Consider the following 15,734-nt stretch of genomic DNA (forward strand, 5'->3'; position numbering starts at 1 on the left):
TCTATTCCATATGAGTGTTTCCTTTCTTGAAGTTTTCTTTTTTTTAATAGTAAGCCCATTTTGGTAACAAGAAAAAAGACATGAAATTTGGCTTCTTTAGTAACAAAAAAAAAAGCTTCTGTTGAAATTAAAAAGACACTAACTAATGTTTCATCTACTACAGCAACTTAAGAATATTATTGGATTTTGGAAAAGCTCTGAGAGATTTTTTTAAAACTCATATCCATGTGACTATTAGTCCAGCCAGGCACATCTGCACATGACATCTCCTAGAGTGTCCAGTTTTCTACTGGATCCAGCTGTTGTCAGGCCCAATGCTCTGGCTGGGTAGAGAATGATGCAGCTTCTGAAAAGCATGTGCTCAGTTCCACTTCAAGGCTGATTTTCTCTGCAAAGTCTAAGTGGAAGAAAACATCCCTTTCCACCTGACTGGATTCCCCTGCAGGCTTAGAGAAACAAGGTGGCCTAGTCAGATGGGCAGACAGGAAGATAAATGAGAGTCTGTCACAATTTTATGATAAATAAGAGAGAAAAGTATTTGACATCCTAACAAGATTTTCTTACCTGTTGAACAGCATCTGAACATATTTTTCAGAGTTTCCAAAATAGCAGATTGAGATTCTAGGTTGGAAAGGAAGAAGATAGTCAATATATTAAAAAATAAATTTTCTCATTTCCTCAATCGGAAAACAAAACTAAATAAAATATATCTTTAACCATAAGTACCAAAAACATCCAGTTTATCTTCCAGTTATAATTCTGTTTTATGAGAACATGAATACTTTTCAATATATTTAATATGTACAGTGACTAACACTCATGCCTTTAATTACTTTTGAATTAGACTAGCCCTATGCCCTTATTGACAGACATCAATCATAATTACTTTTCTCAATTCCTAGTTTCTATTTTGTGTCAGAGAGTACCTGCTGAGACATTCACTTTTTATATTATTCACTTAGAATAAGTCTGTAAAATGATGGACGACAACTCAGCCATCTTGAAGGATGGGGTCTCAAATGCTATATCTCACTATTGACAAATCACCTTCTGGTTTGAATGAGCGACAATGAGCACTGTCACAAGAGACACTCGGAAAAAAGGGATCTTGCTCCTTTTGTCTGTCCTTTGGGAGTCTGTGAGACTGCAAACTCTTCGTACTGGAAAACCTAAGTGAGGACCAAGTCCAGGAATCTTTTTAAAGCTAAGGGACACTCTCTTCTACGTGAAGCTTGCATCGAAGTTTATAAACATAAGAAAAAAAACAAAGAGCCTTCAGGGCCAGCTGGGTGGGGCAAGCGGTTAAGTGCGCGCGCTCTGCTGCAGCGGCCCAGGGTTCACCGGTTCGGATCCTGGGCGTGCACCGATGCACCGCTTGTCAGGCCATGGTGTGGTGACATCCCATATAAAGTGGAGGAAGATGTGCATGGATGTAAGCCCAGGGCCAGTCTTTCTCAGCAAAAAGAGGAGGAGTGATAGATGTTAGCTCAGGACCGATCTTCCTCACAAAAACAAACAAACAAACAAACAAAAACCAAGAGCCTTCAGGAATATCCAGCGCTCCATGGATCGGAGTCTGAAAACCACTCATCTTTTCCGTCCTCCGCATGTTACAGATGAAACATAACACAAACTGTTTGTGACAACCTGAAGACTAGAGCTCCTCTCCTGACTGTCACATCACTCCCACCCCCGACTGCTGTGCAGACCAGACGCCTGACAAGATACAGCAGTCACTCCTGGGGATAATTTAGACATTCCCAATTTAGCAGCATTTTAGTTGATGTGCTTAACAAGACTATAGAAAAACAAAAGGTATTTACTACTTAAATTGTATAACGTATAGTTAAATGACATTGAAAGTTTTCATTTCACTTACAGCACAATTTTGATGGGCCCAGGGGCCTTCTTTCATCTGCTCACCCTCTCTGGCATCTCAAACCTTCTCTGCCTTTCTCCTCTTGCTCACTGTGCTCCAGCCACACTGGCTTCTTGCTGCCCAACAACATCCGAGTCATAATTCCTCCACAGCATCTCTGCAGCCCTGGGATATCTGCATGTCCTCCTGCTCTGTCCCTTCCCTCTGGGCCTTGCTCCAGCCTCCCTGTGCTCTCTAATTAAAGTAGCAACCCACTCACTCTCTAGCTCTCCCCATTGCCTGTCGCTTACCTTCTTCTTGACACAGATCATCACACGATAGACTATGTAATTCACTTGTCTGCCTACTTATCCATTATCTCACTTAGCCAACAAAAACAAGTTCTGTGAAGACAGAGATTTTGTAGAAAAATTTTTCCTTAGTGTATCCCAAGCCTGGCATACAGTAGGTGTTTAAATATTTGTTGAGTAATTGTAAGAGGGAATGAAAGTAGTGATCAGAAGAATGATCACACCATGGAAGTCGGTGCCACCATGAAGAGTGGGTATCCTGGGAAGGGAAAGAGGGAGGAAAGATTTTATATCGGGCAACACGAGTACCACTGTGCCTTTACTGCTTCCTACACCTCAGCTTGTCGACGTAAATAATCCATAATCAATCTATAAATCAAAATTGGGGTGAGTTTATTATGAGCCAACTTTTGAGGACCATGACCTGTGGCCTTCCTTCCCTAAGGAAGGAAGGTCACCGAAGAAGTGGGGTGTACAGAGCGGTTATATACCATCAAAGAGCATGTATTGCAAGTGATTGCAATGTCCCTTTTACAATAGCCACGAGATCAGCCCTGCCAGATTGCCCTGCCAGAACAGCTATTGATGGACACAGCGGGGAGCAGATCTGTTGTCTCAATGGGCATGGCTGGTGTCACGTCTGTTGTCTGGAGCTGGGTGATCACAGGATAACTGCAACAATCAAATCCTAGCCTAGGGAGAAATGCTTATCCTTAAGGAAATGCCAATGAGGGGGAAGTTACATTCTTATCTTAAGGGCATTTACTCTTCTCTTTGGGACATGGCAAAGCAGATACACAGTGCAGGCGACAGACCCTTTTGGAAAAACAAATTCAGACTGAATTAGCTTTACCCCAAATGGCTTCCTCATGTGTTCCATTATATCCTATTGCTTGCCATTTATTTATCAAGCTCAGTATGTCTTTCAAACAGAAATCATCGAGAATAGCATGAAGTAGTCACTTACCAACAGATGTCACTGTGGCAACAGAATATGAACAAGTGACCTTCAAATATAACCATTCTCCCAAATACTGTATTTCAGTGATATAATCAAAAAGGGATTCTTCTCTCTTATACTGACACATCTCCACTCTGAACTTAGCATTAGAGGTAGTCAATTTTGAATAAAGACCTTTAACATCAAAGCCAGCAAATAGTTCTTGTTAAAGCAAATCCAAACTCGGGAAAACTTTTGTTTTCAGTCACCTCCAATCCTCTCAAACTCAAGATAAGGTCTTGGTTTTGTGCAGATGGAGAAAAGCTTCTCTTCCTCTTTTTCTATTCAGATAGTGCAGGGAAGATCCCAAGGTGTCTCCTGGTGGAACACTAACAGTTCTTCACATTAGAAATGCATGTAATGTTTCCTAGCTTCTTTTCTATAGGCCAAGGTCTGGTGAGCTGCCCCAAGGAGCAAACATCTGGGCTCCAGCAGTAAATAAGACTCTGTGCAGTTTACCACAACAATGAACTACGAAGATGTATCAGGAAATATTTTGAACACCTACACTTAAGCTCTCAGTTTCCCTCTGTCTAATTCCATGGCTACCTGAACTGAATTCACTCTTCATCCCCATCCCATTTGTGATAGTTTTTATTTCCTTGAATCAGCATGTTATAACATCTAAGAGAAATTTATCAAAATACTCTCTTCAAAATAGCGAGCTGAGGGCTGGCCCCGTGGCTTAGCGGTTAAGTGCGCGTGCTCCGCTGCTGTTGGCCCGGGTTCGGATCCCGGGCGCGCACCAACGCACTGCTTCACTGGTCATGCTGGGGCCGCGTCCCACGTGCAGCAACTGGAAGGATGTGCAGCTGTGACATACAACTATCTACTGGGGCTTTGGGGGGGAAAAATAAAAAATAGATAAAATCTTTAGAAAACATAGCTAGCTGAAGTATAGGAGTTGTAGAGGATCAAAATTTTAAGGTGAATGTGATGTACAGAGTAACTGTACTACAAAATAAAAAGAAAATGAATGAGAACAATAAGAGACTGAGAAAAATGATAAGGAGAAGGAATATAATAGAGAGTAAAAGTAAGAAAAAGAGAAAAAAGAAGAAAGAAGGTGTAGGAAAGAGAGAGAGTCAGGAGAAGCATGAGAAATGGCAGAAAGGGGCACGAGCAGAGGGCAGACACCAGGCTCAGAGCGAATGAAAAGTCAACTGGTTTCTGAGCAGGGCTCAGTTCTAGAGTCACTGGGCTGCATCTGAGAACTCCACTCAGTTCTAACATCCTGAGAAAGACCATGCCTCATCCAAACTCAAACAACACTGGCTACCAGCGCTCTCCTCTCCCAGGACCTGCTGGAGCTTTGAGAACTGCCTCTCTCAGCTCTGGGACTGACAGAGTCCCCATTAAATATTCATCAACTGGGATGGTTGTTTTGAAAGAGTAACCCAGAGGGAGCTCTATCAAGGGTAAATTTAAACCTGCCAACTCCTTCACTCATCCTTTCAAAGAATTAAGAAACCAAAAAAAAAAAAAGAAAACCCTACTGTTAAGCAAAGTAGCAGAAAACTTTCCTGGCAAACGTTAAATGTTCCATCTTTTTTGAAGTTACCTCACAAAATTCTGAGCATAGTCTAAAATTCTGGGCTCCCTACAGTTCCAAACATGTTTCAGAAATGATCTCTTTTTCATTCACAAAGTAAGCCTATGCCTTATAAAGCAAAATAAACTTGGATGAGTTTTAACTTGTAGAGAGAGGACAGCAAGAAAAAGAGTAGGATGTGCCTCTCTGCTATGAAGGATAATAAATAAAATCACACCAAAATATACAAAATATGGGCCGGCCCTGTGGCTTAGCGGTTAAGTGCACGCGTTCCGCTGCTGGCGGCCCGGGTTCAGATCCCGGGCGTGCACCGACGCACCGCTTCTCCGGCCATGCTGAGGCCGCGTCCCACATACAGCAACTAGAAGGATGTGCAGCTATGACATACAACTATCTGCTGGGGCTTTGGGGGAAAAAATAAATAAATAAAATCTTTAAAAAAAATATATACAAAATATGCCTCTAAAACTGAAAGAAGCAGACTCTAAAGAGTTTTACATTTTAAGTAAAAATGCACTTATATAAAATTATACATCAGTTTGACTAAAATAAAATTAATTTTATAGAAGAAGAATTCATTAAGTTTCATTTAAATAGCATGACATGATTAGCTGCATAATAAATGGTAGATATTTTAATTCGGGTATACCATGTTCTTCCACCAATGAGGGTGGGCTTAAACTTGTAGTTTTCCTAAAAGGCACCAACCGTATGTTCTGCTTATTTGATTATTTAATAGTATGGATCTGCTCCTCATTGCCAATGAAGGATGTCTACACACACGCTTTAGCTTGCATATGTAAGGGGAAATGCAGGATGAGTTTATAAAAAGAAAAATTGAAAATGAGCACTGTCTTTAGGAGACGTAGTCAATCTGTTCAAGAACATTTTCTCCCTTGGTCAAGTGAGAAGCTGAAAGAGAGAATGCTATCAGCCTCTTCCTTGGCCCCTTATAGAATTCTGCATTACCTCAATTAAACTTATGCTAAAGTGTTTGTAATAAACTTGGAAATGAGTTGATGATACTGTATTTGCATTACATCACACAGACTATCTTTCATTAGGCATGATTCAAAACACTTTTTTGGACATTAGAGGGCATACAAGTTTTGCTTCTCTGACAGACTGTAGCTTTTAATCTCATGGACATGAAATGATAGAGAATTGTTCCCATTTCCCTTTCTACTTTAAACCTGAGTGATAAATTTCCAACTACCTTTAAAAACTGCAGGTCCTTCTGAAACACATTTTAGTGTGCTGGTTTACCTTAGCTTCATTTCTTTGTTCTATCCTAAACTCCTTTCAGTTTGATCTATGTTCCTTTGTATTCCTTTTGTATACCTAGATATTTAAAATTTGCTCTAACCTATATTGGAGAAATGTTGAGTTACAAATCTTTCAGCCAGCATGTAAACTCAATTTTTAGGATTTCTACACAAAAAGTTTCTGCCATGTTTCTACCAGCTCTCCTTCCATATATTTTCCTCCACGATTTCCTGCAACAAAATTGCCTTTCTAAAAACCAGTCCTCTGTTCACTCTCTTAGCCTGTCACATTTTCATAGAAAAATAAAGGACTGGATTTTCCAAACATGCAACATGAATGATCAAGTGCTGATTCACACCTAGATATCCTGCTCCTGTTCTCCATGAATTTTAAAACTAAAGTTAATTATCTATTTCATTTTGTCTCAATCTATTGAGTAACCTTGGCACTGAGCCCCTAAACTGGTCCACAGCTTGCTTCAGCAGACACAAAACTCTCTCTCAAATGCTTGCATTCATGTGCTGAGTAGGTATTGTATTTATTTAGATCTTATTCAACAAAAGATCTTCATTGATTCACTCAAATACTTATGTATATATTATGTGCCCAAAGGTCTTGAAATGTTGGGGGTCTGCAAGGAAGACAGATATGTATAAACAGATAAATTACGCTATGGAAATAATTTGATAGAAAGAGATATGAATAAAATGCCATGGGACTCCAAGAAAAAGAACCTCCATGGGTTGACCTACAACTAAGATATATAGCAATGTACTGGGGTTTTGAGGGAAAAAAAAAAAAAACCACCATGGGTGGTGGATAGGGTTTATACCATATAACTAAAGGAAAATGAAAAGAGAGAAGATAAAGAGAAAACAAGATAAACGGAAAGGTTTTCTTCTTCTTAATGTTTCTGCCACCAACTTTTGGAGTACACTGCTTGCTGATGTCCTTTCTAGCCAGTCTTATCCTTCAGCCGGCTTCTAAAGACTTCAAAAATTCACTTGTAACAAGCTGGGGTTCTCCGCGCAGACAATGCCAAGTATGTAGGGAGCCAGGAGGTGAGCAAAAGATTCACAGGACTCTGCAGCCATTCTGCAGCTCAATGGTGGGGAAGGACAGCGTGGCATCACCTTGGCCTTTCTTTCCAAGTTCACATAAAGGAGGGTCGGTTCCTTCCTCAATATATGAAGGTGGAGATAAACCTCTTTCACAGAATGGATTATGGAAAAATTAATGTGAGAGCCATGAAAAAGGCAGAGGAGATAGCACCATGAATCTGAAGTAACTGGACATGTGAATTAGTAATCAATATAAAGAAGAGCTGAAGACAAGAAAAAGGGCTAAAAACAAGTTCATAATTTTCTAAGATGGAAATGCAAGTCTTTCTTCTTCAAAAGAAAAATGTCATTGAACACTTTCCATTAAAATAAAATTGAAAGGGGCCCCATGTTGCAAATAATGGTTTTAACCATGATGTCCTTACACAATAATGTGTAGCAATCAGCTGTTAAGTGCACTGCAAATTGTTCATTCCTTAACAATCATGTTATCAAAGCTTGCAATTGATATATATATTTTAGTAAATTGTAGACTGTGTGCAAATTTGTCACCATATTATTGACAATGTGACTCTTACAACTGAAATCATGACTAGGAGAGAGAAGGTGGTGTGACCCTAGATTGCTAGAATCACAGCAAGAAAAGTTAAGAAAGTGCCATCAGGTCATTTGGACAAAAGAATGCTATATGCCTGTTGGGTTTATAACAGATTAATTGGAGAAAAACAAGTCACTACAGTAAATTATTGTCTACTTACCTCAGTCACCCTCTCCAAGAACACATATTTTAAAATGAGACAAGTTGTTAAATTTAAAATTACCGGTTCTGGCATTTTAGAAACTATATCAAATAATGAAGTAAAAATTAGCTTACAAACATCCTGGTATCAATTCCAGCTACCATCTTTTACCAAACTAAAACTCTAATTATCACTAATTCACTTGCAATCTAGTCCTCCTCCAATATACAAAATCAACAACTTCAAATGTTTCATAACTTTTTTTAACTTTCCCTAAAATTTGAGAAGATAATATAAATATATCTCTTGGAAAAGTTGAGAAAGATAGAGACACAAGGAAAAGTAAAGATGAAAATATTACCTTAATAAATGATGTAAAACACAAGATATGAACAACTGTTAAAAGAATTCTCTGTGAAATTGATAATTCTACTATCTGTACACCTGCTTATTACCTATCAGTAATTTGATACATAAACAAATAGAATAGTGTATTTAATGGGATCAATTCTTTCAGTTGTGTGCTTTTCCTTTTAAAACTACAACTGCTTTTATGTGCTGGCTTTATTTTCAGGTGGTGTCACATTAGAACACCCTAATCTCTGAAGATTTTTGCAATAAGGAACTCTACCTTGGCCCTTGATCATCTGTACTCTGTGTTATGATAAAATCAGAGCCCTACATGGAACAATGTTTCCTAAATCCTATCTCCCGTGTGTTGTTCATGTCAGGGAGTATATTCCACCAAGTAAACACTAAACAGTATTTCAAAAGCATGGGATATTAAAAGGAGTACATGCAGGGTTGGCTGTGGGACCCCATTCAGTGCCTCAGTGCCAAGAAGAAAGAGTTCCAGAGACTGGGATAAAAATAAGAGGCTATGAGCGGGAGGATCCCTCTGCAGGCCATTAAGCAGGAGCCTGGAATAAAACTGTTGACACCATGGACCATGGTTGGTTTGACAGGGAACTCACGAGGAAGTGAAGGACATGAAATAATGATAATTATAATAACAGCAGCAAACACTTCTACTGAGCCAGGCACTACACTCTGAATGTTAATTCTGTGCTTGAAGATACATTAACACACATAATCCTCAAAATATCCCGACGTAGTAGATGTTGGTCTTTTCACAATTATATAGATGAAGAGACTGGGTGCAGGGGCTAGAAAACTCATCCAGGTTACACAGCTCATAAATGGCAGAGCCCAAGCTCAATGCTGTTATGTTATGCTCTTTTACTACAACTCCAAGTTAAGTCTCTAATGACTATTTCCACTTGGCAAGTGCCAAGACCTTAGTAGTCCCTCCATGGAGGTAGGAATGGGCATGGCGGGGACACAGCTGAGGGAGGCTAAAAGACCCGAGGTGTGGCACAGCAGTTGTCAAGTGGTTCCCTTCGCAGAAGGGGGCAAGAACACACCCCAAAAAATTGGCAGCAGGCACCAAGGCTCTTTCCACCGGACATGATCCCACAAGGAAAGGGGCCCGGCGCAGGTGGATGAGCCAATAGGCAAGCCTCCTTTGGAAAGAGCACGCGATCTGCGCCAGCCTTCATGTCGCCCTGGGTGTGGCACATGCACCCTTAGTCAGAGGGCCTCATGCCACACTCTGGCGAGGATTTCTCCCTAGAGCCATGGCCAAGGACTAGGAAGGCCAGACCTTCCCGACTCCAGAGAGGAGGCTGGGAGCTGTTGTGGGAAGGGATTGCCCAGTAGGGCCAGTAGGGCCAGTAGGGCCCTGGCTCCCTAGCCCTGCAGTGCCATACGCCTGTCTCGGCACTTCTGACTTCAAGAGCCTTTCCTACACCTGGCCTGGCTGCAGTCGCAAAGTGGAGGTGTGGGGTGAAGCAATAGCTTTGTCTTTCCAGGAAGAAATGAGCCAGGGGACGAAGCAGCTGGCCAGGCAGAGCCTTGAGCTTGAAGCCCGGTACGCCTCTGGCCATCAGAGCCAGAGCAATGCTTTCAAGGCAGGGAAGCGGCCTTCAAGCTGAGTGGGAGTGGGGGAGGGGAGGGAGACAGCAGCTGAAGCCAAGTCCAGAAGGGCGGCGATGAAACCGCTGCAGCTGGGTGGCGCCAGCCGGTCAGAGCCTGGCGGGTGGGCGGGGCCTTCACTGCGGACCCCCGAGGCCAGCCCTAGGCCCCGCCGATCGCGCACACGCCCTTGGCCTGTACGGGGGTGTGGAGGGTTGAACCCAAGCCCGCAGGGCTCCTGGAGCGGTCAGAGAAAGAAGGGCCCATGGGAGAGGTAGGCGAGGTGGGCAGGGCGCAGCACCTTACTCTCCTCAGGTCCCCGAGGCGGGGAGAGAGAGAGAGAGGGAGAGAGAGAGAGACCCCTGACCTCTGAGTCGCTGCCTCCACCGCTGGCTGGTGCCAACTCACACGCCATCCCACTTCCACCCACCACCCCCATGCCTGCCCCCGGGCCAGCCACACCACAGACAGGCCTGTTCCTGGTCACCTCCGTGCTGGCCCTTCTGGACCTGACCCCAGTGCAGGGGAAAGGGTTCAGATAAGCCTTTCCATGTCCCTCTGCATGACAATGGCCTTCTCCCCCTCTCCCATCCCCCAGGCCCACCCAAGACATACACCTTTGTCATTAGCTCAGGAGAGGATGCAAGATGAGAATCTCTGCCCTGTGTGGAGAAACTCAGTTTCCCAGGTTTCTCCCATGGACACATGTTCTTCAGCTGGGTCTGATTTTCTCCAGCCAACCTGTCTTGTTAAGGATTTGGCCAGCCCTAAGATCCTGCAGGGAACGGTCAGAGGGGGATTCTCTCTCCCCCTTTCCTCCCCCTCTCTCTCCTCCTCCAGGTTTGGGGGAGGTGATTCCCCTCTCCCCCTCCCTTGCTGAGATATTTTCTCTCAGAACAGACAGTTTTCTTTTCTTCTTCCTTTCTCTCTCCTCTCTCTCCAGGGCTCCTTGCTACTCCTTCATTTATTTATTTATTTATTTTTAATTTTTGTTTATTGCAGTAACATTGGTTTATAACACTGTATAAATTTTAGGTTTATATCATTATGCTTCTATTTCTGCATAGATTACATCGTGTTCACCACTCAAATACCAATTACAAACCATCACCACTCCTTTCTAATCATTGGTTTGATTTCCTGTTTGACCAAACGGTTATGCATGAGAGTGTTTATTGGCTTATAAATTGTCTGATTTGTTTAAGATATGTTGGCAGTTAATGAGCATTTTTGCGTGCAAGTTGGTTAAGGAACTGGATTTCAATTCTGCCCGTTCCTCTGATGAGCTACTGAGTCAGAATATCTATGGTTGGCCATGTATCTCTCTTCTGGCGGCTTCAGGAATTGATTGCTATGTCGAAATTGCTTGCTGGACAAGGATAGACCTAATTTTATAATAATATGCTTTCTTTGTTTTGAAGTAGGATGTTTGATATTTATATGCAGGCACGTGTGTGTGTATGCTCCAAGCATATTTAATGATAAATCAAGATTAACAATATATATGATTCCTATATTGACTTTTTTTGGACAAATACTGAGAAGTTAATTGAATACTCTTACTTTGGTTGTAGTTAGGTTCACTTTACTTCCTATTATTAAATCCTTTTTTAAATATATGATACTATAATTGAACATATACATTTTGACTGCTAACCACCTTTTAGCCCCTAAATATTTTGCCTTCAGATATGTGTACCATTATACACATTCATATATAAAAGTTTCATATTAGTTGTGGCTTTACTTTTGTGAGCACGTGTATGGAATATCACTGACAATCCCCTTTCTTTCAGCATCTATGTTCAATGTTAGTTTCCTATGTCTTTGTGGAATGTAGAGTAACATTCAATATTGAAAAAGTGATTTAAGTAACTTCAGTATAGTATAACTGCTATATGTAGCATTATCTCTGTGGTTTTATTTTTAAATTTTGTACTTTGCTTTTTTTCTTTTTTCCTTGTTTTGCACCATTTAAAGTAATTTTCCTTATTAAACTTTTCTTCACCATGTTGGATATATACATCTTTTTCACATTCTATTTTAGAATTATTTTTTCTGCTGAGGAAAACTGGCCCTGGGCTAACATCCATGACCATCTTCCTCTACTTTATATGCGACACCACCACAGCATGGCTTGATGAGTGGTGCAGAGGTCCGCACCCGGGATCCGAACCCACGCACCCTAGACCACCAAAGCAGAGCGTGCAAACTTAACCACTATGCCACCAGGCTGGCCCCTATTTTACAATATTTTTAATTTGAGAAATAAGAAGAACCCAGAATCTGAAGTCTTGCCTCACTGCCTCCTCAATGTTAGGTGAAAAATTAATTAGTATTCTACTTCTTTTCTTTTTCTCCAAATCCAGTGTCTCTAGGTATAGATTAAGCTCTTGGTTCAGGATGGTTTTAATTTTATGCACATTCTTTAAAGTAGTTTGTGTTTTGCATTTTTTAAAAATCACATTAACACAAAGTACTGAGACAATTGTTTTAATTTTTCAGTGTTCACTTCTTTGGTACTGTGTTTTTTTTTGAAACTCGTCAACCTCAAACTTGATTATGGATCTGAATTATCTGGAAGGCTTGTTAAAACACAGAAGGTTTGCTGTACCCCACCCCAAACATTCTGATTCAGTAGGTCTCGGGTGGAGACTAGCATCTCCACATTGTGATTCAAAGCTCCTCTGCCTAACATTCCTTATTTTTTTTCATTTCAGAGGGAGTAAAATCCGTATCTGAGTGTGCGGGCTGTTCCTACCCAAGCCTTTGATTCTTCACAGGTGTTATGCCACAATAATCTTCTTGTACTCCTAACTCCACCTCAGCATTTTGAGGCCCTAACTGACACAAAAACGTTCTTCATTTTTCCTCTGAAAGGTGTGCTTTATTTTCAGAAATGTGGCACAATCAGCAATACGTTTAATGTGGATGCTGTTCTCTGTTCTTTAGACATTGTAATTTATTTATACAACACCTGCACCATTCTTCCTTGTTCTCAGTATTTAATGCTCTAACATTGGAAACACATGGGGCTTCTGGACATTCTGGACACTCTCCCTTCTTCAAGTTTAATTGATCACATCACACCTGAACTAAGTTGAACTAAAGTTGGCCATATCATGGCTTGTCACATGACGATCAGGTATATGTGTAGTATGTGTGCACCTCACAGAAACAGAATGTTCCTGGAGTGTGCATCTCAATGATTCTTCTCCTAAAACTTGATTAAATATGTTCTAAATAGAGGTTCTTAGTTTCACTTAAATGTACCTAATCCATACATACATTACTGGAAAATTATCTATATCTTAAACTTATTTTGTTGAATAGCGTGTAAATTATTTCTATACTCCCAAGCTCACACATTTGATTTTAAAATTTATTTTCTTTTCAAGTTAAAGAAAGAATTTTTATTAAAAGAAAGAAATGCAAAGAAGTATCCAAAAGAATGAAATACTAGGAGTATGGAGGACTAGATACCTCAAAGGAGTTTCCCTCCACATAACGCTATCTTCCATAAAATATAATGTTATTGCATTCTTGAGTTCACAAGATGTAAGCCAAGTCTCAAAGGACAGAAGAAGGAAATTGTAAGCACTAGACAAATTTGGATTCACCCAGTGGTCAAAGGCCAGTATGATCCTCTAATGAAAGGATTTGTCTTTGAGTCACCAGTGATTTGAGGGAATGAATCTGGGACTCACAGATTAGTTGTGAGTCACACAAAAAAGGCACTTAGCTTGGTGTCATCCCACATGACTGTGAGCAGAAACCAGTGACATTCTTCTCTGGAGGAAAGAATCTAAACTAAAGCCTTACATTCTGTACACATTAAAATCAGACAAATATGAGCTCATAATCAAAGTTCTCCAAACAAATAAGGAATACATGCCATTGTCGATAAGAGTCATAAGACATAAGAAAATTAAAAATAAAACAATAGATTTAAACACCAAAACCTTCACTATTAGACTTACCAACTTCAAGATATAAAATAACTGTGTATAAAAAATGGAACGACAAAAAATGGAATAACAAAATCAAGCAGGAGACTCTAGAAATGATATGACATATTTGGCAAAGGGCCTTATAGAACTTTAAGAGATGAAAAATACATAACTGTTGAGTTTTAAAACTTCATAGATGGGTTCTACAACAGAAGAGAGAATAGAAAACCAAATTTGAATTCTGAAGGAAATAGAATGCAGCATAGAAAGACAAGGAACTAAAAAACATGAAAGATAATTTAGATATGGAGATGATGAGAGAGAGTAAAGAAAAAGGAGAAATAAAGTACTGTACAACAAAAACAAGTGAGTCATGAGGGTAAAACTGAAAGTTAAAGGGTCTATAAATTTCTCAGGAGATGAGAAACTATATCCACTTCAGGCAATGTGGGCTGGTGGTAAAATAGAAGTAGAGACTATAACTCTCACCCAAATAGAGGAGATACAATAGAATATGGAAAACAAGTATAAATCAATAAATTTTAAAGGGAAATAACATAATAAAACTTGTGGAAAAAATAGAAGGAAAACATATAGATAGTGGGAGCAAAAGAAGGATATAAATAAAACAAATGTAAATGCAATAAATTCTCCAGTTAAATACAGATTGTTAAATTTGATGCGACAATGATAAATTTAGCTATATCTTGTTTACAAGACTTGTGAAAACTAAAAAACATGGAAAACTAGAAATTCAAAACAGAATAGAAGATATAAAGATATGCTAGGACAAAATCAATCAAAAATCAACCCAGGGTAGCTATAATAATATGAGATAAAACAGATGCGGAACAAAGCATCATTAGGAATTAAGTGGTTAATCCCCAATGGTATATAAGTTCAACTTATCATGAAGATATAGTTGTTATACTACACACGATGTCCTGTGAAGATAATATAGCCTCAACTAGGAAAGGAAGGAGGAGAAGGAAGTGGAGGAGAAGGAGAAGAAGGAGAAGACAAGAAGAAAAAGTCGGAGGAGGAGGAGGAGGAAGTACAAGAGAAGGAGGCAGAGGAAGAGGAGAGGTAGACATAATATATCATCATAGTGAAGAATTTCAACTTTCCTCTGAGACAAAGAATAACATATATCTAATAATAGAGTATTTGAAAAACAAATTAGCAAGTTTGATTTAATGGATACACATCGAACCCTATACCCAACAAGTGAAGAACACCTATTCTTCACAGGGACATGGGGAACATTAATAAGCAGTGAGCATGAACTAGGGTACTAATCAATCCTCAAATAATAGAACACTTGAAATAAGTATAAGAGACTGCTCTATTTTATTCTTGATGCTATTACAAATCCCAGGCAATAGAAATGCAGAGAATTTTCTTTGGCTTAGGTGTTATTTGTGTGCAGAAAGTCTGTAGGAAAGATGAAGACAATATGGGCTATCAGGAATAGGTACCGTTAAAGATGTTAATGATTAATTTTAATTTTATATTTTTAAAATAAGAAATGGATGAGAAGCTTTTTAAACTTTACAATGCTCTCTCTCTTAGATTCCTAAGTGTTTCTAGTCCCTTCAGTCCTTCTTGATTCTTTCAATTGTTCCTGCCTGTTGATGATTCCTCCTTCATTGGATCTCTGAAGTTCACCTTAGTTTCCTGGTTTTGATGGTGGCAGACGCACAGGTTTGAGGGGACAGAGGTTTAGGCAATTTGATTGACAGCCTTCTGTTGCACCATTCTCAACGTGCACATGTCATGCGTCTATGCTTGTCACGTATCTTCCAGTTGCAATTATTCTTCCTCCCCAGGGCTTTCTCCAATCTCATGCTAATATTGTTGCTCTTCTAGGAAGGATTTAATGGTGTGCTCATATAAACAAGCATTTTGGATCCTGAACCAAAGAGCCATTTACAAGTCTACTCTGAATGTGATCTGTTTTTCCATTCATTGTACTTTCTTCTGTGTATTTAACCAGTTTCTTTCATGAGTGTGGAATTCAGT

This window comes from Diceros bicornis (genome assembly GCF_020826845.1).
Source record: "Diceros bicornis minor isolate mBicDic1 chromosome 13 unlocalized genomic scaffold, mDicBic1.mat.cur SUPER_13_unloc_1, whole genome shotgun sequence".
NCBI lineage: Eukaryota > Metazoa > Chordata > Mammalia > Perissodactyla > Rhinocerotidae > Diceros > Diceros bicornis.